Genomic DNA, 25,800 nt, shown 5'->3' on the forward strand with positions numbered 1-25,800 from the left:
AGGAGTCCAAACTGGAAAGGAAGAAGTATAACTCTCACTGTTTGCAGATAACATGATTCTATACTCATGCACTTATGGTCAAGTAATCTATGACAAAGGAGGCAAGAATACATGGTGGTAAAAAGCCAATCTCTTCAACAAGTGGTGCTGGGAAAACTGTACAGCTACATGTGAAAGAAAGAAATTAGAACATTCTGTAACACCATATGCAAAAATAAACCCAACATGGATTAAAGATCTAAACGTAAAGCCAGATACTATAAAACTTGTAGAGGTAAACACAGGCAGAGCACTCTTTGACATACATCATAGCAATAATATTTTTTTGGATCTGTCTCCTAAAGCAAAAGAAATAAAAGCATAAACAAACAAATGTGACCTAATTAAACTTAAAAGCTTTTGCATAGGAAACCATCGACAAAACAAAACGACAGCCTTCTGAATAGGAGGAAATATTTGCAAATGATGTGACCAATAAGAGATTAGTATTCAACTTATATAAAAAGCTCATATAGCTCAATACCAAATGAACAAAAAATCTGATTAAAAAATGTGTAGAAAATTGAATAGATGTTTTTTCCAAAGAGGAAATGTGAAATGGAAATCAAAACCGCAATGAGATATCACCTTACACTTGTCAGAATGGGTATCGTGCCAAATAACGCATGTCGGCAAGGATGTGGAGAAGAGGGAGCCCTTGAATACTGTTGGTGGGAATGTAAATTGGGACTGCCGCTGTGGAAGACAGTATGGGAGTTTCTCAAGAAACCAAAAATAGAACTACATTAGCGAGTGAGTGAAGTCGCTCAGTCGTGTCCGACTCTTTGTGACCCGTGGACTGTAGCCCACCAAGCTCCTCCGTCCATGGGATTCTCCAGGCGAGAATACTGGAGTGGATCTAAACGTAAGACCAGAAACTACAAAACTCCTAGAGGAGAACATAGGCAAAACACTCTCCGACATACATCACAGCAGGATCCTCTATGACCCACCCCCCAGAATATTGGAAATAAAAGCAAAAATAAACAAATGGGACCTAATTAAACTTAAAAGCTTCTGCACAACAAAGGAAACTATAAGCAAGGTGAAAAGACAGCCTTCAGAATGGGAGAAAATAATAGCAAATGAAGCAACTGACAAACAACTGATCTCAAAAATCTACAAGCCATTATACTTCTATTAAAAAATAAAACTAAAAGAAATAGTCAATAGCAAAGGCACAGATATTTGTTAAAAATGACTTAAATTTCTTTTACTACATGTAACATTTTAGCCTCTGTTAGTGGGGAAAAAAAAACCAAAAAAGGACATTATAAACAGATAAAAACATAGATCAGGAGATTTTGCCCAAGGTCATGTTAATGCACATGATAATATAGATCAAATATATAAAGCAACAATGAATAGATCTATGGGGAGAAAAAATAAATAACCACTCTTGATTAGAGGCTTTATACAGCCTTGTTAGAAAATGATAGAACAGTAAATCATATGAAAAAATTGAAAAAAATTAAAATTTCTGGTAGTTTGCCATCAAATAATTTACACATATCACAAGATTTATAATACACATCAACAGCAAACTGGTTGAATATCACCAATTCAAAGTCTGTCTTAAGACTTGTTAGTTATTGAAATGTCCTAAAAGCTTACACTCCTATGTATAGTTAAAAAAAAAAAAACTTGAATGAAGTCACAAACTTGGTAACAATTTAAAAAATATGTGACTTACAAAGAATGAGACATGAAACTGAAAGAAAAAATTTCTAAACTATCAATTAAAAAAATTTCAGTCTACTATGAAAAGAGACTGAAATAGCATTATATTATTCTATAAAATATTATAAAATTATTTTCGTGTGAATATGTGTTCAATGAATGTGAAGTCAAAATGTATAGAGGTGTGCTGTGTAGTTAGTTGATAAAAGCATTGTTATCTTTCTGAATTTGTTTTTACATCATTCATATTGTAAAGTTTAAAACACGTGATTTATTTTTATTTTGTTCTTATTCTAAATCAATTTGCTTGTGTACTTAACTCTTTATGTGTAATCTTATATTCTTTTTCTAAAAGATAGTTCTCTAAGTTAAGCATATGCTTCGGGCCCCACGAAACCTGAATCTGCTCCTTTTTTCCCAAAGAGCACACTAGTCTTAAATGAATAAAGTTTCTAAAACCCTATTGAACTATATCGATCAGTAAATGAAGAGCTGTCATATTAACATGTGGCCAACTTAATATTGTTTCCAAATAAATTCTTTCAAAATTAATCTGCACATTTAGAGCGATTGAAATACAACTATTCTGAATGTTATGTGACATCCTGGATGGGAGGGGAGTCTGGGGGAGAATGGATACATGTATATGTATGGCTGAGTCCCTTTGCTGTCCACCTCAAACTACCACATCATTGTTAACTGGCTATACCCCAATACAAAATAAAAAGTTTATAAAGTTTGCGGGGAGAAAAAGAAATACAAATATTGTGGAATTTTTCTTTCTGAATTTGACCGATTAATTCTGAACTTGTTATTTGTCTCAGTCAAGATATAGTCGGAAATTCAAAACCACACCAGTTATATAGCAGAGGTAAGTTCAGTTCAGTTCAGTTCAGTTCAGTTCAGTTCAGTCGCTCAGTCGTGTCCGACTCTTTCCGACCCCATGAATCACAGCACGCCAGGCCTCCCAGTCCATCACCATCTCCTGGAGTTCACTCAGACTCACGTCCATCGAGTCCGTAATGCCATCCAGCCATCTCATCCTCGGTCGTCCCCTTCTCCTCCTATCCCCAATCTCTCCCAGCATCAGAGTCTTTTCAAATGAGTCAGCTCTTCTCATGAGGTGTCCAAAGTACTGGAGCTTCAGCTTTAGCATCATAGAGGTAAATTAATATATATATATAATTGTAAGCAGGTATTGCGGAACTAAAAGGCAAAAAGAAAGCAGTGAGTTTCTCTAGGGCTGGAGAAACAAAGGGACGGGGCTAGAGGTCTGGTCTCTTGGAGCTGGGACTCAGACAGTTGGGCGGAGGGCAATTCATGCTCAGAGCGCTGACAATCTCAGCCCTGCCAGCCGATTCCAGCAAACCAAAGGCACTGTGATGAGGCTGATTTTTGGAGAACAGGAAGCACCACAAATTGGAGTCAGTTGCTGCTGTTGGGGTGAAGAAGTCGGGCTAGGGCAACACAGACAGCAACCCAAAGGCAGACGTTAAGGAACAAGCCCTTGTTTTCCTCCAGCCCTCCAGTTATCCTTTGGTGACAGGTAGCCACTCAGTAAAGGAGAAATGTGATTTGTTGACCCCAGCTTCAGCATCACAAAGAGACTTGTAAAAGGTAGGCTAGAAGCTGAAAGACGCAGCTTCATAATGAGCACAACACAGAAGAACACAGATCTCTTACCAGTTAAGATAATTTTGAAAATTTTGAAAATTATCTTGAAGAATAAAGGTGAGGGACTTGCCCTCTCACACTTTAGAACATAACTATAAAAAAGAGTTTGGAGCTAACATGAGGATAGAAAAGTAAACCAAAGGTACAAAGGCCCAGAGATAATCCTCATAAGTGGTCCATCTTGATATTATGATAGAGGTGGCCTCATAAATTAATCGGGAAATTTCTTTGCACTGGAAAAAAACAAATTGTTTTACTGTCCTATAGAAAATAATATACCAGATGTTTTAAAAGCCTAAATAAGAAAGGTAAGATTATAAAGCTTATTATTAAAGAAAATATAGGGGAATATCTTTGTGGCATACATATGAGAAATGATTGCTTAAACCAGACCTCAAAGCATAAGTCATGTGGCTGAAAGTTGGATTTCTTATGTGACGTCACCAAAGACATAATTAGGAAATGAAAGGGGAAAGATATAATATCTGAAAGTAATAAGAAATAAACATTATTCTAGTACATATAAGCAGCTCCAATGAATCAAGGGGAAAAAAAGAAAACCCAATTAAAAATTGGCAAAATAGATGAATAGGTCTTTTGTAGAAGGGAAAACTGAAATGGAAAAATATATTGGTGATGTCATTTAAAACTTACATGAAGGCTAACGGGAATGTATTTTATAAGCTATTATACACTTTTGCAATAAGGAAAAAAAAAACAATGACTCGACTCTCAGCCCTTCTTTCAGGCTTCAAATTTTAAAAATGCATTGCAGCTATTTAAATACAGTGGGAAATTCTTGACATGATTTATTAATTTTTGCACTAAATAAAGCAAAATCATAGTTAGATTTACTCTTAAATTCACTCAGCACCTTACTTGTCTTAACTCACAGCTCTGTTAACTTTAGTTTCTTCACCCAGTCAAAATACAGCCTTTCAGGGCACACCATCTATTCAAAGCTTTTGTAGGTCCCAAGTACTGTACTTTGGTTGTTCACTCTTTTTTCTTTAATTGATTTTTTGGAGTATATTCCTTCACAATGTTGTGTTAGCTTCTACTGCACAGCAAAATGAATCAGCCGCACATATACACGTATCCCCTCCCTTTTGGACTTGCACCCCGTTCAGGTCCCCACAGAGCACTGAGTGGCGTTCCCTGTGCCCGACAGTGTGGTCATCAGTTATCTGTTTTACGCACAGTATCAGTAGGGCCCATGTGTCTATCCCAGTCTCCCAGTTCCTTCCACCCTCCCTTCCCACCTTGCTATTTATATATTTACTCTCAACTGGTTGGTTATTCTTAGTAATGTTTTAATTACGCAGTTTGTCCTAAGAAAGTATATATGTATGTATGTGTGTGTGTATATGAGAGAGAGAGAGAGACTTCTTATCCATCAGACTGACCAGAGTTTTAACACTGGATAATGTGCAGTACTGGGGATCGCACGGAGAAATAGGACTGTTCATGCATCGCTGGTGGACTTTTAAACTGATGCAGCCGTTTTGGAGGTTGGTGAAACTGAACGCGCATTGACATTTTGACCCCTCATCTCACCGAGCCAGAATAGCTGGGATGTGAACAGGGATCTTTATTTATCACAGCACCGCTGGGAGTTGAAGGCTGCTAGTTGTCAACCCCACTCCAGTGCTCTTGCCTGGAGAATCCCATGGACGGAGGAGCCTGGCAGGCTGCAGTCCACGGGGTCGCTAAGAGTCGGACACGACTGAGCGACTTCACTTTCACTTTTCACTTTCATCCATTGGAGAAGGAAATGGCAGCCCACTCCAGTGTTCTTGCCTGGAGAATCCCAGGAAGAGGGGAGCGTGGTGGGCTGCCGTCTATGGGGTCGCACAGAGTCGGACACGACTGAAGCGACTTAGCAGCAGCAGCAGCAGTTGTCCATTTCCAGGGAAAAGATTTAGTGTGTCCTAGAGAACGCAAGCAGGGAGTGCCCTGTGTCAGCCAGCAGAAATCAGCTACACGCATACTGAATGGCAACAAGGATGGGTATTGCGACAGTATTAAATTAAGAGGGGATGATGTCTGTGGTGCAGATCATTCATGTAGGTCAAGAAAGAACAAGCTCTACAGAGCAAAAGAAAAATCTATTTTATATTTATATAAGGTTCAATTGCACACTATAAACAGGGCTATGTCACTGTCTCTATATTTCTACATAAAATCGTATCATTTTCAGAGGTAACGTATATTTCCAAAACACATACAACCATATGGGAGCCACAGTCAAGGTGGGAGTAGAAATAAAGTATGATAGGGAAAATAATAAAACAAGTGAGAAACAGATCAAAGTTGAAAAGTGTGACCCCTACAGTGACAAGCTGTTGTTTAGTCACTGAATTGTGACTGACTTTTTGCAGCCCCATGGACCACAGCCCGCCAGGCTCCTCTGTCCATGGGATTCTCTAGGCAAGAATACTGGAGTGGGTTGCCATTTGCTTCTCCAGGGGATCTTTCTGACCCAGGGACTGAACTTGCAGCTCCTGCAGCTTCTTTACCATGGAACCATCTGGGAAGCTCCTGTCAGCTCTGATTTCCCCCTTATTTTCTCCTCTGTAACAATGGGCCTTAAAAGTATTTCTCCCTTGCCAGTGGGCATGCTATCAAGCTTTGTCAGGAGAGGCTCTCAGGAGGAAGGAATTTTTTTTCTTCTGGCAGCTGTGTGTTCCTCTGGGAAGGTTCTGCAGAGGGTGCGTTTCTGCAGCCCCAGGCTCTCGGGGCAGCCAGGGGCAGCAGGACATGGAATTTCCCCGCGGGCACTCCCTCAGCACCTACCCTCATAGCACAGCTCTACCAGTCTGACATCCTCCGTGAGCGGCTTTCCCCACAGCCCCCAGTGAACATGGCCTCAGGGGACTTTTCTGCCGTCCTGGGCTGTGTCCTGTCCAGTGAGGTCTGGGTCCCTGGTGAAGTCCTCTTCCAGGTCTGTCCCTTCCTGATTCTGTGCCTCAGCCCCAGGGCTCGAGGTTCCTCCTGTAACTGCTCTTTCTCTTTACTCCTCATTAGTCAATCCTGTTTCTTCAACTTCCTCTTACAGTGAGGAATTCTCTATATTCGAGTTTGGGTTTCCCAGATGATGCACTGGTAAAGAGTATGCCTGGCCAGTGCAGGAGACGCAAGAGATGCAGGTTCGATCCTTGAGTCAGGAAGATCCCCTGAAGGAGGAAATGGCAACCCACTCCAGTATTCTTGCCTGGAGAATCCCATGGGCAGAGGAACCTGGCGGGCTACAGTCCATGGGGTCGCAAAGAGTCAGAAATGACTGAACAGACGCACGTGTTAGACTTTGCCTTAAAGCTTACCTATTCCAATTGCTCTGTGCTTTCTGTGTCTGAACTGGACCCTGACTGATATAACTATGAAACCGTAATTATAAGACTCTGCCCCAGAGCTTGATAATTATGAAGGAAAACATCATCTTTTAATATTTTACAAACAGGTCATTTTTTTCACAATTGTTTCTGAACTCTGATACAGCTAACTCAAAACAATCTTTTCCATGTATATTATGTGTTAAACTATTTAAGTGTACAAAAATAAAGCACTTCTCTAGACTCACAAAAAGTTTTGAGTATGAGATGAGAATATTTTCTGATGGTGTCGCTGATTTTCAGATGCTGTGGTAAAAGAGTTTCTGAAAGATGCTAAATCCTCTTCATTAAAACCAGTAACAGGGATTCAATTTGAATCTGCATGAAAAATTGCCTGAAAGTTAAAAATGGTTTCTCTCAAATGCTTGCCCTCACCTTGAGAATCTTTATCTATCTGGGGCTAGAAAACCTCCTTTGAAAGAAGGGTTAGGCCCTGGCGGTATCTTCAGCTCTTCAGGTATTTTCAGCTCTTCAGAACACCCAAATGTTATCCAAATAAGTAGTCAAAAAGGCACTCGAGTAACTTACTGGGTGGCTGACAGTCTCTGGAATTCAGTTCCATTCTCAGGAAATTTCATGTAAAGAAAGCTTAGAATTACCACGTATAATTTTCTGGATTTCATGGTTATGCTCTCAAACACTACTATAGATTCCAAAAAATGGTACATATGTGAACATTATTTTTATTTAGACAAAACAAACCAAGAGTATAACTGGATATAATTCTTGTGAAGGGTCACAAGTCCAGAGATCAGGACTCTAGCCTTTACGCTGCAGCAAACTGGTTGTATAACCTCGACCTGGTTCAGTTCAGTTCAGTTCGACCTGGTTATTTGAGCCTTTCTAAGCCTCATTTACAGACCCATGTAAATTGAAAGGGATTGGCTGGTCATATTTCTGCCAGAGTTAAAGCTTTTGGACTCTGAAGAGAAGAGCTTCTTTTAAGTTCTTTACACGCCTCCAATTTAGACTTTATTCTTTCTACTCATATTTTCTCGTTTTTTGTTGTTTTTTTTTTTTTTTAGCTTTTCTTTTACTGTGTTTCAAGTTCTGGACTTTTTCTTTCTAAATCAGACTTGGACTTCTTTCTGAATTGCAGTCTAACTGTTGTACAATATTATATGTTACAGATGTACAATATAGTGATTCACAGTTTTTAAAGGTTTACTCCATTTAGGGCTTTCCAGGTGGCGCTAGTGGTGAAGAATCCTCCTGCTGATACAGGAGACACAAGAGATGCGGGTTCAATCCCTGGGTCAGGAAGACCCCCTGTAGGAGGAAATGGCAACCCACTTCAGTATTCGTGCCTGGAAAACTCCATGGAGAGAGGAGCCTGCTGGGCTACAATTCCATAGGGCCACAAAGAGTCAGATGAGACTGAGCAAATACTCCATTTATTGTTATGATAAAATACTGGCTCTATCCTCTATGTTGTATGATATATCCCCTTGTAGCTTATTCTCATCTTTCTTTGACTCTCCCACAGCTAATTTTCAAATACTCCGTTGACATGACACACTGAAAAGTTAGTTATCGACTGTGGGTCTGTAGCAAGTGACCTGACCATCTTTCTCTTGGTTCTCTTGATTCCTCTCTCTGACTAATCTGACTAAGTGAGGAATCACCTCACTTCCATGTCTGGTCGTTCAATAAATATTATTACCTGCAGGCATATAACTTTTGCTTTATCTCAGCCAATTTTCACAACACTTCTTTTTCTTTTGGCCTTACTGCATGGCTTGCAGGATCTTCCCTGAGCAGGGATTGAACCCTGACTCCACCAGGAAATTCCCTCACTTGTTTCTCGTGTTCAGAGCCTCATCCCTTCAAACTGAAGTTGAACATTTTTTTCCCTCCAGGTTTCTGAGCAGAATGCTATCCACATACATGTGTATGAAGTCGCTCAGTCGTGTCTAACTCTTTCTGATGCCGTGGACTGTGGCCTGCCAGGCTCCTCTGTCCATGGGATTCTCCAGGCAAGGATACTGAAGCATGTTGCCATTTCTTCCTCCAGGGGATCTTTGCAACAGGTGGATTCTTTTTTCCTTGTGGCTACTATTAAAAAAAATTTTATTGTAATTGGAGGCCAATTACTTTACAATATTGTAGTGGTTTCTGCCATACACTGACATGAATCAGCCATGGGTGTACATGTGTCCCCCATCCTGAACCCTCCTCCGACCTCCCTCCCCATCCCATCCCTCAGGGTTGTCCCAGTACACTGGTTTTGAGTCCCCTGATGTCATGCATTGAACTTGGACTGGTCATCTATTTTACATATGGTGATATACATGTTTCATTGCTATTCTCTCAAATTATCCCACCGTTGCCTTCTCCCACAGAGTCCAAAAGTCTGTTCATTATATCTGTGTCTCTTTTGCTGTCTCACATATACAGTCATTGTTACCATCTTTCTAAATTCCATATACATGCGTTAATATACTATATTGGTGTTTTTCTTTCTGGCTTACTTCACTCTGTATAATAGGCTCCAGTTTCATCCACCTCATTAGAACTGATTCAAATGTGTTCTTTTTAATAGCTGAGTAATATTCCATTGAGTATATTGTACCACAGCTTTCTTACCCATTCATCTGCCAATGGACATCTAGGTTGCTTCCATGTCCTGGCTATTGTAAACAGTGCTGTGATGAACATTGGGGTACAATTCTGGTTTCCTCAGTGTGTATGCCTAGCAGTGGGATTGCTGGGTGGTATGCCAGTTGTATTTCCAGTTTTTTTAAGGAATCTCCAAACTGTTCTCCATAGTGGCTGTACTAGTTTGCATTCCCAGACAGATGGATCCTTTATCACCCAGCCACCAGGAAGTCACATTGATTGCTATATACCCTTTGACTAAAGATGGATGAACATAATTAAAGACTGAAAACCAAATCTTCATCTTTCTGAGATTCTTCCCCTAAGGAAAAAGTACTATCAGAGAAAAGAATATTGGCAAAAGTTTCCCCCCATAATTTATGTTTCAATTCTTAAGACTCAAAAAATATAGAAGTGAATAAAGTAGAAAAAATTTCTGTACTCTTCCCTATTATTTGACAGTTCAGGGCATAATCTTTGAATCTTTCCTTCAGTAGATAGACAGACAGATAGACATCACTCGTGTTTTTTACAGCATCTGGAAAAGTACTGAGGTACATACACTCCATTACCAAGGGAAAAGAACTCTCTTATCACCAGTTAACATACACAGAATACAGAACAAGGGCTTCCCAGGTGGCACAGTGCTAAAGAATCCACCTGCCAGTGCAGGAGACCTGGTTTCCATCTCTGGGTTGAGAAGATCCCCGGAGAAGGAAATGGCAAGCCACTGCAGTATTCTTGCCTGGAAAAGTCCAAGGACAGAGGAGCCTGGCAGGCTACAGTCCATGAGGGCTCGAAGAGTCAGACATGACTGAGTGGCTGAGCACACTGCTGCTGCTGCTAAGTTGCTTCAGTCGTGTCCGACTCTGTGCAACCCCATAGATAACAATCCATCAGGCTCCTCTGTCCATGGGATTTTCCAGCCAAGAGTACTGGAGTGGATTGCCAATGCCTTCTCAGGGCTGAGCATGCAGGCATGAATAAAGAACAGAGAGGTATAAAGTATTTCCTCATTTTCCCCAAGAGTGGCCTTTGCTCACTCAGTTCTTTCCCACTCCTTTAACTCCTGCAGGGATTCCTTTGTCTTTTGCATCCTGAGAAAGCACTCCCCCCACTCCCCCACCCAATCTCTAAGGTGCAAAACAGGCTCCTGACTCCCGCATTGCAAGGTCCCTGGGAGGGCCTTCTTGAGAATGAAGTAAAGTCTCTTTATTTCTTCACAATGGAATAGCTGTTATACACCTTTCTCTTCCTGATATCAAACATCTTTTGAGGCAAATCTTAGAACTTTGTAGCATAAAATATGAAAAGTTCTTTTTTCTTGCCTTAAGATCTTCTCTTCATCAAGTAAAAATAGGGGAAGAAAATAGGAGATGAAGAAAAAGACAAGCTCCCTCTAATAGTTTATTATTCTATGACGGTTTGCTATTATACAACTGATATATATGTATAAAACTATACACATAAACTACACATATACATACAGATACCTAGTGCATTATTCATTTTCACAAGTTCACATACCCTTCCTAGCCAGACCAGATCTTTTCTCACCTCTGCCTTCTTTTATAAACCAAGATTTTTTTTTGTTGTTGTTCTTTTTTTGAATACTGACTCTATGACTCTGTGAAGGCTATAGGGATACTGAATATCTGAGGCTTGGAAATCCAGGGTGGTCATAAAACTCAAGACCAACAATATTATCAGAAAAAATTATCTTTGTACGTTAGGTAAGTTTAAAAGGTATATGAGAATTACTTTAGAGCTATGAGAAAATATTCCTGTGTAATCATTTTTCTGAAAGTTACATATGTTCTTATTTGGCCAGAGGCTATTTTCTTTCTTTTTTTGACCATGCTGTGCCACATGTGGGATCTTAGTTCCCGACGACTGCCCCTTGCAGTGAAGTGTAGAGTCTTAGCCACTGGACCACCAGGAGAGTCCCCCAGAGGGCTGTTTTCAGTTTGAAATATGTGGAGTGCCGAGTAAGATAGCCATTATTAAACTAACAAATAACAGTTTTGTGATAGTTGCCATTTTAATTACTTAGCCATGGAAAACAAAATTGTTCTTGTATTATAAAACAGAAATGGGGGCATGGTTTAAGTTGCTCACCCTAAGAAGTCACCAGATAATTTATTTTATTCATATATTCTGAAATATTATTTTATGAGTAGTATTTAGTCTAAAATATTGGGACTTTTAAAGAGAAATCTTTTCATTTTCATTCTACTTATGTTATCCTTCTGGCATTCTTTCTTAAATATTATGAAAGAATTAGTGATATAATTTCAAATTTCTGATAATTACCTCAGCAAGTCTAAGGATAAGAGCAGCATAATAGGATCATAAATTGGAAGAGTTTTGGGAATGGTAGTATATAATAATAGGATGTTTGTACAGATGTTAATAAATACACGAAAAGATGCTCAACATCACTCATTATTAGAGAAATGCAAATCAAAAATACAATGAGATATCACCTCATACTGATCAGAATGGGTATCATCAAAAAATCTACAAACAATAAATGCTGGAGAGAGTATGGAGAAAAGGGAATCTCTTGCACTGTTGGTGAGAATGTAAATTGATATAACCACTATAGAAGACAATATGGAGATTCCTTAAAAAACTAGCAATAAAACTACCATATGACCCAGCAATCCCGCTACTAGGCATATACCCTGAGGAAATCATAATTGAAGAAGACACATGAACCCCAATGTTTATTGCATCACTATTTATAATAGCTAAGACATGAAGCAACCTAGATGTCCATCAACATATGAATGGATAAAGAAGTTGTAGTGTATATATATATATATACACCATAGGATATTACTAAGCCATAAAAAGGAATGCGTATCAGTCAGTTCTAATGAGGTGGATGAACCTAGAGTCTACAGAGTGAAGTTCAGTTCAGTTCAGTTCAGTTGCTCAGTTGTGTCCGACTCTTTGTGACCCCATGAATCACAGCACGCCAGGCCTCCCTGTCCATCATCAACTCCCAGAGTTCACTCAGATTCACGTCCATCGAGTCAGTGATGCCATCCAGCCATCTCATCCTCGGTCGTCCCCTTCTCCTCCTGCCCCTAATCCCTCCCAGCATCAGAGTCTTTTCCAATGAGTCAACTCTTCATATGAGGTGGCCAAAGTACTGGAGTTTCAGCTTTAGCATTATTCTCTCCAAAGAAATCCCAGGGCTGATCTCCTTCAGAATGGACTGGTTGGATCTCCTTGCAGTCCAAGGGACTCTCAAGAGTCTTCTCCACACCACAGTTCAAAAGCATCAGTTCTTCGGTGCTCAGCCTTCTTCACAGTCCAACTCTCACATCCATGCATGACTACTGGAAAAACCATAGCCTTGACTAGACGGACCTTTGTTGGCAAAGAAATGTCTCTGCTTTTGAATATGCTATCTAGGTTGGTCATAACTTTTCTTCCAAGGATTAAAGAGAAACAAATATTGTATAATAATGCATATATATGGAACCTAGAGGGATGGTACTGATGAACCTAATTGAAGGGCAACAATGGAGACACATTGAGAACAGACTTATGATAAGGGGGTGGGGGATGGAGGAAAGAGAGGGTGGGATGCATGCAGAGAGCAACATGGAAACACACATTACCATATGTAAAATAGATAGCCAATGAGGATTTGCTGTATGACTCAGGGAACTCAAGCCAGGACTCTGTAACAACCTAGAGGGATGGGATGGGGAGGAGGTTCAAGAGAGAGAGGACATGGGTATACCTGTGGCTGATTCATGTTGACGTTTGGCAGAAACCAACAACACTGTAAAGCAATTATCCTTCAGTTAAACATACATTTAATTAAAAATTTTTTAAAAATAGGATTTGGGGAACAGAGATTAATTCTTTAGATTGAGAACAACCATAATCTTCATTATTAGCTCATTGAAAAATGGCAGCTATCTCTAATTGAGTGCAAAAAGACCTTCTTCAAGACATGTTGTAATGAAACTGTTAAAACTAAAGGTAAAGGAAATGCTAAAAACATCCAGGGGAAAAAAAGATTGTCATCTACAGAGAACCCCTTGGGAAATCAGTGGATTTCTCAGCAGATACCCCAAAGACCAGGAGAGAGTGGAACCACCATTCAAAGTATTAAAAGAAAAAAATGCTAATTGAGATTATGCTATCTGACAAAGTTATTTTCTGGTACAGAGGAGTAGTAAAGACTTTCCCAAACTAAAGCTGAGGGAGTTTATCACCTCAGCTTGCAAGAAATGCTGAAAGTTCTTCAAGTTGAAATGAAAAGACACTAATCAGGGACATAAAAACATATTGAAGTATACACACACTGGTAAAACTAAATGTGTAGTCAGACTTAGGAAATGCTAATTCTTAAAAAAAAAAAAAAAAAAAAAAAAAAGGAAATGCTAATTCTGTAATAGGATGGTGTGTTAACAAATAAGCTACAGTATAAAGGTTAAAGGAAAACAGTATTAAAAGTAGTTATAGCTATGAAAATTCGGGATTAAATATACAATACAAAAGAGGTAAGTAATTACATAAAGATAAATATAAAAGGAGGGGATAAACGTTTAAAATATCTTGAAAAAAAGAAAATGGAAAAAATGTATTAAAATTGATGGGATGCTGCAAAACAAAAAACATTTCTGACAGGAAAGTTTATATCAATGCATATATTAAGAAAGTAGAAATATCTCAAATAAACAGATTAATTTTACATCTCAAAGAACTAGAAAAAGAATAAAATCAACCCTAAGTTAGCAGAAGGAAGAAAATAACAGGATGAGAAAGAAAATAAATGAAGACCAGAAAAACAATAGAAAAAAAATTAAAAACTTAAGAGTTTTTTTTTTTAAGACAAACAAAATTAACAAATCTTTAGATAAGTCAGCTAAGACAAAAAGAGAGAAACACTCAAATTCATTAAATCAGAAGTAAAAGAAGAGACACTAAAACATACTACAGAAATGGAGGCTCATGAGAGACTACTGTTAAACAGTCATACATCAACAAATTCAATAGTGTATAAATAGGTACATTTCTTGGAATATACAATCTACCAAGACCGAATCAGGAAGAAACAGAAAGTCTGAAAAGGCCAATTACTAGTCTGGAGGTTGAATCAGAAATTAAAACCTTCCAATACAGAAAAGTCCAGGGCCAAATGACTTTATTGTCAGTTCAGTTCAGTCGCTCAGTCGTGTCCGGCTCTTTGCAATCCTATGAATCGCAGCACGCCAGGCCTCCCTGTCCATCACCATCTCCCAGAGTTCACTCAGACTCACGTCCATCGAGTCCGTGATGCCATCCAGCCATCTCATCCTCGGCCGTCCCTTTCTCCTCCTGTCCCCAATCCCTCCCAGCATCAGAGTCTTTTCTAATGAGTCAACTCTTCGCATGAGGTGGCCAAAGTACTGGAGCTTCAGCTTTAGCATTATTCTCTCCAAAGAAATCCCAGGGCTGATCTCCTTCAGAATGGACTGGTTGGATCTCCTTGCAGTCCAAGGGACTCTCAAGAGTCTTCTCCAACACCACAGTTCAAAAGCATCAATTCTTCAGCGCTCAGCCTTCTTCACAGTCCAACTCTTACATCCATACATGACCACTGGAAAAACCATAGCCTTGACTAGACAGACCTTAGTCGGTAAAGTAATGTCTCTGCTTTTGAATATACTGTCTAGGTTGGTCATAACTTTTCTTCAAAGGAGTAAGCGTCTTTTAATTTCATGGCTGCAATCACCATCTGCAGTGATTTTGGAGCCCCCCAAAATAAAGTCTGACACTGTTTCTACTGTTTCCCCATCTATTTCCTATGAAGTGATGGGACCGGATGCCATGATCTTTGTTTTCTGAATGTTGAGCTTTAAGCCAACTTTTCGCTCTCCTCTTTCACTTTCTTTCCACCAAATACTTAATGAGGAATCAATGCCAATTCTTTCCAAACTCTTCCAAAAAACTGAAGAAGAAGGAAAAGTTTTAAGCTCATTTTACGAGGCCAAAATGGTGGTAGCATTACTCTGACACCAAAGCCAGACAAGGACACTACGAGCAAATAAAACTAGACCAATATCCCTGATGAATATATAGGCAGAAAATATCTACAAAGTATTAGCAAACCAAATTCAACAACATATTTAAAAGATTATACACCATGACCAAATGGAATTTATCCTCGAGATGCAAGGATGGTTCAACATGGGCAAATCAATAAATGTGATAACAATATTAATAGAAAGAAAAATCACACAATCATCTTAATAACTTCAGAAAAAGCATTTGTCCAAATATAGCATCTTTTCATGATAAAAATCCTCAGCAAATATGGTTTAGAATGAACATAACTTAATAAAGGCCATATATGACAAACTCACAGCTAACATTATACTCAAGGGTAAAAAACTAAAAGCTGCCCCACTAAGATCAGGGACAGGACAATGGTGCCCACCTTCACCACTGTTATTCATCATAATACTGAAAGCTCTAGCTAGAGCATTAGTCAAGACAAATAAAAGGCATCTAGATCAGAAAGGAAGAAGTAAAATTGTCTGTATTTGCAGATGATGTGATCTTATATATAGAAAATGCTATAGATCAACCAGAAAAAACTGTGGGAATGAACCAATGAATTCAGCAAAGCTGCAGGATATTAAATCAACATACAGAAGTCAGTTGCATTTCTATACACTAACAAACATCTGAAAAAGAAAACTACCCCATTCACAATAGTATCAAAAACAATAACGTGCTTAGGAATACATCTTATTAAGGAAGTGAAAGATCTGTACAATGAAAATTGCAAGCCTTGATGAAAGAAATGGAAGACAACACAGGAATGGAAAGGTAGACCATGGATCTAAAAAACTATTTATTCTTAAATTGAACATATTTCCCAAAGTCGTCTATAGATTTAGTGTAATCCTTATCAAAATCCCAATGGCATTATTCACAGAAAAGAAATGAACAATCTTAAAATATGTACAGAGCCACAAAGGACCCTCAACAGTCAAAGCAATCAAAGAAAGAATAACAAAGCTGAAAGCATCACACTTCCTGACTTCAAACTATAGTAATTCAAATGTATGGTACTGGTATTTAAAAAAACTAGACAACAGACCGATGGAACGGAACAGAGCCCAGAAATAACCCCTTGCTTTTATGGCCAACTAATATTTGACAGAGGAGCCAAGAACACTCAATGGGAAAAGGACAGCCTCCTCAAAAAATGGTCTTGGGAAAACTGAATAACTTAAGGCAGAAAAATGCAATTGGACCCCATTTTACAGTTACAAAATTAACTTGAATTAAAGAGTAAATATAAGACCTGATATAATAAAAGTCCTAGTAGAAAATGTAGGAAAGAAGTTCCTTGATATTGGTCTTGGCAATGAAATTTTAGATGTGGTATCAGAAGCACAAGCAACAAAAGCAAAAAGCAGATAAGACTACATTGAATTAAAAGGCTTCCTCTTTTTTTGCCATGCTATGAGGCATGCAGGATCTTAGTTTCCTAACCAGGGATCAAACCTGTGCACCCTGTCCTGAACTGCCAGGGAAGTCCCTCAAACTAAAGGGCTTCTGCACAGCAAAAGAAACAATCAAAAAATGAAAAGATGACTTACAGAATGGGAGAAAATATTTGCAAACCTTGTATCTGATAAGGTGTTAAAGTCTAAATATATAAAAATCTAATGCAACTCAATAATAAAACACAACAATGCTGTTAAAAATGGGCAGAGAAACTAAATAGACATTTTACTAAAGACATTCAAATGGCAGAAAGACACATAAAAAGATGCTCAATATCACTAAACACTAGGGAAATGCAAATCAAAACTACAGTGACATATTCTCAAACCTGTTAGAAGGCTATTATCAAGAATATCAGAGATAATAAGTATAGAGAGGATGAAGAGAAAAAGGAAGTGTGTACACTTGCTGGGAATGCGAATTGGTAACCACTATGAAAACAGTATGGAGGTTCCTCAACAAATTAAAATAAGACTACCATATGATCCAGCATCTTATCTTCTGTTGCCCTGGTTGGCTGGCATTACCGATTCAATGGACACGAACTTAGGCAAATTCCGGGAAACGGTGAGGGACAGGGAGGCCTGGCGTGCTGCAGTCCATGGGTTCACAAAGAGTCGGACATGACTGAACACCCAACAGCATGGTCTAGCAATCCCACTTCTGAGTATATATCCAAAGGAAATGAAAATAGGATATCAAAGAATTAGCTGCACTCCCAAGTTCATTGCTGCATTATTCACAGTAGCTAAGATACGGAAACAACCTAAATGTTTGTCAATGGATGAGTGGAAACAGAAGATACATTAAAAAAAATATGTATATACACACACATGCAAATATATACACACATGTATGTACTGACATATACATGGGTTTTCCAGGTGGCTCAATGAGAAAGAATCTGCCTGCCACTGCAGGAGACCTGGGTTCGATCCCTAGGTTGGGAAGATCTCCTAGAGGAGGAAATGGCAACCCCTGCAGTATTCTTGCCTGGAAAATGCCATGCAGGGAGCAGCCTGATGGGCTACAGTCCTTGGGGTTGCAAAGAGTCAGACATGACTGAGCAGCTGAGCATGCATGCACATATATATACACACACAATGGAATATGTTTTAGCCATAAGAAGGAGAAAATCCTGCCATTTGTGACAACCTGGTTGGATAGACCTTGAGGGTATTATGCAAAATAAGAGGGGTCAGAAAAAGGCAAAAACTGTATGACATCACCACTTATCTGTGGAATATAAAAAAACAAAGCCAAACTCATAAAAACAGAGTTGAATGGTGGTTGCCAGGGGCTGGGAGCTGGGGCAAGTGGGGAAATGCTGTTAAGGGTAGATTTTTAACCAGTAGATAAATGAGTCCTGGAGATCTAATGCACAGCATGATAATTAACACCAACAATACTGTATTACAAACGTCACAGTTGCTTGGTGACTAGAACATAATTGTTCCCACCACAAAAAGAAATGATAAATATGTGGAACAACAGAGGTGTCACCGGTGCCACAGTGGACATAATATCACAGTAAACAAATGTTTTGAGTAAACATCTGGTACACTTTCAACTTACACAATGGTATATGTCAGTTATATCTCAATAAAAGTAAATGCAAAAACAAAGAAGTGGCAACAACAGGTCAGAGAGCATGTTTATCAAAGGCAGAAGTAGAAACTGCTGAATTAACTCTCTGAATTCTACAACAGTTTACTATTATACAACATATACATATGTATAAAGCTATGCATATACATACGCGTTTCTAATGCATTATTCGTTGTTATAAGTTCACATACCGTGCCTAAGCAGACTGCCTTCTTTTATAAACCAAGTTGTTTTTTTTTCTGAATCCTGATTCTATGGCTCTCAGGAAAAGGGCATTTTCTGACATATTAATAGTGATTTGAGGTGGAGGAAGACAGGGATTTATTCTCAATTTTCCCCCTAAAAGCTAACATATTTCATAATCATTGTAAAGATTAAATGAAATCTGTAATACAGAAGGTAAATATGTCTCATAAGACAATTTCTTCAAAATTGGGCAGCCCTTGCTCTACCATATTTTATTTTCCATTTTTTCTTGTTGAGCGGTCTGAGGTCATTCTGATTTCTAATCTTTTGTGAACACAGAGGAGGATGAAGATGTTTGAAAGCAACTGATGCAGATTCTGAAGGTAATTTACAAAGAAGAGTTTCAAGCATATATTGAGTGATGGTAGCATAATTGAGCCATGTGTATTTCAAAGTGACTCATTTGAAAGAAACAACAGTCATTGGATGGATGAACCATGATTCAGTGTACTTCCTACTGGGCCTGCAGTACCCTTAGGCCGATTGATGATTTCCTGGTTCACAACGACAGGGAAATGTGGAGAGGAAAGTTTGAAATCATGCTATGCCATTTATCAACAGCTGGAAAAGAACTGAATTAGTGAGAAAACCCACAAATATAATTCTGATTTTTACAAATGTGCTTTATCATGTCTAGTGTGTGTGTGTGTGTGTGTGTGTGTATTAGTCACTGAGTTGTGTCCGACTCTTTGCAACCCCATGGACTGTAGCCCTCCAGGCTCGTCTGTCCATGGAATTCTCCAGGCAAGAATATTGGAGTTGGTTGCCATTCCCTTCTCCAGGGTCTCTTCCTGACCCGGGGATTGAACCCTTGTCTCATGCATTGCAATATTATCATTTCTTGCACATACCATTACATTTGTCAAGAACAAGGCAAATGCTACCTTTTTGTTTATTTTGCAGGAATACATACTAAGTGCCAAAATTATCTTCATGGTGCATAAGGTTCAACAGAAAGCAGGATGTAAGTAATCTCTGTCCTCACAGATCTTCCTTTATGTTTTCTCTTCAGTGACACTTGGTACATTTTTGTCGTTTGTAAACAGTTTACTCTCCTACAACACAGTGAATGGTTTGATGGGAGCCTCATTTTACAGTTCATCAGTGTTGCCCTGTGGCTCTTACCTCAGTACATAACAACTACAAATGGCCAAATGTGTTGAATCAATGATGTTTCCCAGCATGCTTTGTTGGAATAATCCAACAAGCTCGCCTGCTAAGCTGTTAGAAGAGAACTGAATTCTTTTGTTCACATTAATTCTTAATTCATATTAAGAAGATGGTACCAAGTAAGCCATTAAAATGGAATAGCATTACAAAAATCAGCCTTAATTTTTTTCCTTGGAATTATAGAATACTTTTATAACAGTATTAGTGAGTCATATTTGCATTAAAAGATTATAAATGCAGAATAATGTATTTTTTCAAAAGATTTAATATCCATTTAGAATACATTACCAGGTACTAGGAAAGATTATCATTTTATAAAATTGCATTTTACAAGAATGCTCCAAATACATCTTTGTGATTGATCCTGCCACCATGGGGGAAAACTTTGAAATTATCTCATATTCTGATTTATTTTATAGAAGGTTTTTCATCTTTTGTGGAATCCAACTCTAAAGGTAAGTATTTTGAAGAATTACAAAACTGTATCCTCAAACTTAAGTCACGAAGGAGAAGTGCTGACAATCTGCTGATAACTGTCAGCGACCCCGGTGCGTTCTTTTCCTCGGAGTTACTAACTTAGAAAGTTTCATTTCTCTCTTCAGGTTTTCCCTCAGTATGCTGTACCCGATAACTGTATTTTCATATTTTCTTCCATCCAAAACTATATTATTCTTGCATAAGTTATTTTAGTTAATGTATCACACATAAGGTCTTAAAAGTATTAAGTCCCTCAGCAGACCCACTTAACTGGTTTCCTACTGGAGATATTCCACTGAACTTTTAATCTTGCCGTTATTCAATTTTGAAGGGATGGGCCAGAAGCAACATTATTACAGTTTAGCAGTTTTCTAGAATTTGAAATTAATGTCAGAATGTTACTTACACGTAACAGACAGACACACAGCTCCTCACATACTTAAGTATGTACATTACTTGTAAAATATACACAGCTTCTTACATACTTAAGTATCTCACTTTAGAACTGAGATGTTTATGTTAGAACACAATAATTATCAGATCATACACACCACTTTTCTGTCAATCTGCTACACTCTTACCTAATGAGGAAGCTGAGGATGATGGAGCTGTAGTAGGATTTATCTTGAATCAGTAAACTTAAAATGATGTTTCCATCACTAAATGTACCAAATCCAGGAAAATATACAAAATTCCTCCCTATTACCTGATTCAGTGTACAGCCAGATACCCAGGGATGGTAAGTCCTGTTTCCCAGCACTCTCTTTGACTTTGGCCCCTATTTTATAAAGGGCTCCTGCAAGCTCCCAGGAAAGCAGAAACTAGACTATGGTAAGCCATCACTCTTGTCTCCTCAGAGCCTTCATCTAATAGAGTCAGAAGTTCATTTTCTTTCCCATGCTAGCTTTGAACTTGTGACTCAGTTTTACAAAACAAAGCAACCTAAACCATGTTCTTTATTTCTCACTTCTAAGTCTGCATGGGCCACATTTGGCTCCCGAAGGGAGATCAGAGCAGAAGAAATGAGTTCTCTGTTGAGAAATATTAAGAATCTGAGATTTTACCCTACTTGCAAGCTCACGAGGTATCCTGATGCCATTTCATGAGTGCTGACAGAAGACACAAGACTCCTGAGCCACAGACAAAGAACGGTTTGTTACTCGCAGCCATAGCAGTAGCCTTCAGCTACCAGTCGTTTTCTCTGTTTGTTTGGAGCTGATTTCCAGAGATTTAACCCTTTTGAGGGATGCAAAGGAGAGCAGATGGCAGCTGCACATATGGTAGGCTGAGTTACAGGCGAAGAACCCTGAGTTAGGGGACACAGATCTCGCTAATGGACACCAAACACATCTGCCCTTTGCTCTAGGGTGAGGCATTATCTTTATACAGAGATATTATACAGTGGGTCTAATTCCAGACCACTGCAATAAAGTGACTGTCACAATAAAGTGACTCACTTGAATGTTTCGGCTTACAGTAAATATAAAACTTCTGTTTACACCGTACTATATAGTCTATTGGGCTTCCCAGGTGGCACTAGTGGTAAAGAACCCACTTGCCAATGCAGGAGACATAAGAGATGTGGGTAGGAGAGGTCCTCTGGATGAGGACATAGCAACCTATTTCAGTATTCTTGCCTGGAGAATCCCATGGACAGTGGAGCCTGCTGGGCTCCATCCATAGCACTGCAAAGAGTTGGACACGACTGAAGCAACTTGGCACGCAGGCACATCCAGTCTATTAAGTGTGCAATCGTATTGTGTCTAAGTAAGCAATGTATACCTCAATTTTAAAAAATGCTTTATTGCTATAAAAGAGCTAACCATCATCAGAGCCTTCAGTGAGCTGTAACAGTTAACATCAAAGATCACTGACCACAGCTTACTGCGACAAATGTAACGGTAACGACAAAGTTTGCTTTCTGCCTCTGCTGAGCATTTCCTTCCTCATGCGAAGAAAAGACCCTGCTGCTGGGAGGGATTGGGGGCAGGAGAAGAAGGGGACGACAGAGAATGAGATGGCTGGATGGCATCACAGACTCTATGGACACGGGTTTGGGTAAACTCTGGGAGTTGGTGATGGACAGGGAGGCCTGGCGAGCTACGATTCTTGGGGTTGCAAAGAGTTGGACACGGCTGAGCGACTGAACTGAACTGAACTGATAGCCATTCCTGATTCCTGGCTTTTTTGTGGAGCGGTCTTTGGTCAAGCACGAGCAATGTGGGTTCAGGTCTAGTCTCAGCACCACCCCATTCCCACCCTTCCTCCTAGGCCCTGTGTCCTAGGGGTGGACATGTTATCCTTTTTGTTCCTGCCTTCAGATGAGTTTTTAAAAACTGTCTTCCAAGTTCTTCCATTGGTTTACAAGATTTTACCCATTTTTTTCCCTTCGCATTTTTGACTGTTTTGTAGCCAGGGTGCACTGTGGTATCTTGTTGCCAGAAAAAATAAAAATAAAAATCCAGGGCTTCTCTGGTGATTCAGTGGTAAAGAATCAGCCTGTCAGTGCAGAGGATGTGGGTTCAATCCCTGATCTGGAAGATCCCACATACTGCAGGGTAACTAAGCCCCTGTGCCTTAACTGTTGACCCTGTGCTCTAAAGCCCCTGAGCTGCAACTACTGAAGCCCATGTGCCCCAGAGCCCGTGCTCTGCAACAAGAGAAGCCACTGCAACAAGAAGCCATGCACTGCAGCTAGAGAGAAGCCCCTGGTTGCTGCAACTAGACAAAAGCCTGTGCAGCAGTGAAGACCCAGCACAGCCAAAAATAAATAAAGAAAGAAAATTGTTAAAAAAAATTCCGAGGTCTATACTTAATTTATTTTTGTTTTTTTCTAAACATTCTACCCATTCTGGTTGGAATTTTATAGAAATATATACCAACAGTTTGAAATGTAAAATTGAGTTTCTGCACTAGATACTAACTTTTAAAATTTGTATAAAGAGGAGTGCCTTAGCTAACTATGTTCCTGTTTTTAAGGGAATCAACTCCTCTTTTTACTATGGTTGAGAAGTTAATTAGAGCTAAGAACTCTAATGTATTAGTTAATGGGTAATCTGGATAAAGTTGAGGGGGTGAAGTTTTAGTTTAAGTGAATTTACCTTTGCAGTAATAAGTGTTTCCTATGATAAACATCCTTAGCTTCAAGGTTACAACTTGATAGTCTTTGGAAATACTAAAACAAAACTTTCCACATTGCAGAGAAGCACATTGTCATTCCAAAAAAACAATCTAAGAAGTTCAAATTTTATTTTATGTTTATGGGAATTAGTGTGTATGTGTTTCTAACCTGCTCCTCATTTAACAAGATGTTAAGCAGCCTAATGTGTCTTCTCAAAGCCCTGTGCCAAGTTTCGTTCTTTCAAGAGGCTCGCCATTGCAGTTCCTTTACCACAGTTGTATTTCTAGCCAAGACTGAGTTAAAAACATTATGCTTATAGTTATTTATTTCCACTGGAGAAGTAGGTAAATTAAACGATTGTTTAAAGAGACTCGTTCCTGAGTAAAAACATCCCCCACAGGTTAAGGCAGCTAGAGGTCAAAATGCTAAGGCAGCAGTAAGCCTGGAAGATAAAAAGCTCTGAGAAATTACAAGATCAAGATACTTGTTTAAACAAATCGTAGCTCCATTTATTTCTGAAAATTCATCTCATGACTTACTAAGAGCAAAGGAGAATGCTGTCATAATTCTAAAATTTACATAAATCATATTTGACAAACGGGATATTTTCATCCTATAAATTACTTCTGTCTAAAATTGGAGCAATTTTACTCTCAACAGTGTCAGTCAAGCAAGGCCCCCAGGTTCCTTCCATTGCCTGTGGACAACCTAAGGCTTAAGGGCCCATGCACAAGATTAGCGTGCCTGTGTGTCCTTCGGTTGCTATATACTTGGCGCAGTAATAGCTGCTGGAGATGCTGGTAGTGGAAATAAACTGTTGTTGGGCTGAAAGTCATAAAAACTGACTCTTTTGTGGTTCAAAATTTTCATCATTGGGGAGTCAACAGCATAAACAAAAGAAATAAAATATAATAGTAGGGCACTCTTAATATTAATGTGCATATAGGTCAATCTGTCATGTATGTAAAAATGTATATTCCAGGCCCCTTCCATAAGAGATTCAGATTCAATAGATTTGATTTAAGGCCTAGAAATATGCAACTTTTGAAAACGCCCCAAGTTATTAGTTTGGAGGAACTCTACAATTGGAGCTTATTAAATACTTGAACAAAGGCTATTTTAGGCCAAATATCTGTCAGGGAAGATTTCAAAGAAAGGTGAGACTCCAAATTGCCAAAGCAGTCTTGAGAAAGAAAAATGGAGCTGGAGAATCAGCTGCCCTGACTTCAGACTATACTACAAAGCTACACTAATCAAGACAGTTCGGTACTGGCACAAAAGCGGACACAGAGATTGATGGAACAGAGTAGAAAGCCCAAAAATAAACCCACACAACTACGGTCAGTTACTCTACAACAGAGAAAAGAGTCTCTTCAATAAGTTGTGTTGGGAAAACTGGACAGCTACATGCAAAAGAATGAAATTCGAACATTATCAAATACCATACACAAAAATCAACCTGAAATGGATTAAAGACCTAAATGTAAGACCAGATACTATAAAACTACTAGAGGAAAACATAGGCAGAACACTCAGTGACATAAACTACAACAATATTTTTTTTGGATCCATCTCCTAGAGTAATGGAAATAAAAGCAAAAATAAATAAATGGGACCTAATTAAGCTTAAAAGCTTTTGCACAGCAAAGGAACTCATAAACAAAACAAAGAAAAACAACACGGAGAATGGGAGAAAATATTTGCAAGCCATGCAACCAATAAGAGATTAATTTTTTAAAAAAAAACAGCTCATACAGGTCAATGTCAAGAAACAAACAACCCAATCAAAAAATGGGCAGAACTGAAGAGACATTTCTCCACAGATAGTCAAAAAGCCAGGCCTGGAGGTAGCAATGGTCCCATTGAGAAGGGACAATGAGGAGAGATTGTCCTGAGGTCATGCTAGGATCCACTGAGAAGACCAGAAGCACTGATGTTCGGTAAATACTTGACATTTTTCCCAAAGAAGACATATAGATGGCCAAGAGTCATATAAGAAGATTTCCAACATCACTAATCATCAGGGAAGTGCAAATCAAAACCACAATGAAATATCACCCCACACCTGTCAGAATGGCTATTATCAGAAAGACAGTGACAAATGTTGGCAAGAATGCGGAAAAAAGTGTTAACTGTTGTTAGGAATGTAAATTGATGCAGTTGGTATGAAAAATGGTATGGAGGTTCTTTAAAAAGTTAAAAATAGAACTACCATGTGGTCCAGCTATTTTATTCCTGGGTATTTATCTGAATGGGCTTCCTAGG

At 38.9% G+C, this 25,800-nt stretch overlaps 1 long non-coding RNA gene across 1 annotated transcript; it reads left to right on the forward strand.

Moving 5' to 3' along the window:
• The first annotated feature begins 4,808 nt into the window (after positions 1-4,808).
• Positions 4,809-25,216, forward strand: LOC132659668 (uncharacterized). Its single transcript, XR_009600332.1, has 2 exons — positions 4,809-4,904; positions 19,671-25,216. It is a non-coding gene; the product is annotated as an uncharacterized LOC132659668 (long non-coding RNA).
• Positions 25,217-25,800: the final 584 nt, after the last annotated feature.

The sequence above is a fragment of the Ovis aries genome, chromosome 4, assembly GCF_016772045.2.
Source record: "Ovis aries strain OAR_USU_Benz2616 breed Rambouillet chromosome 4, ARS-UI_Ramb_v3.0, whole genome shotgun sequence".
Lineage (NCBI taxonomy): Eukaryota > Metazoa > Chordata > Mammalia > Artiodactyla > Bovidae > Ovis > Ovis aries.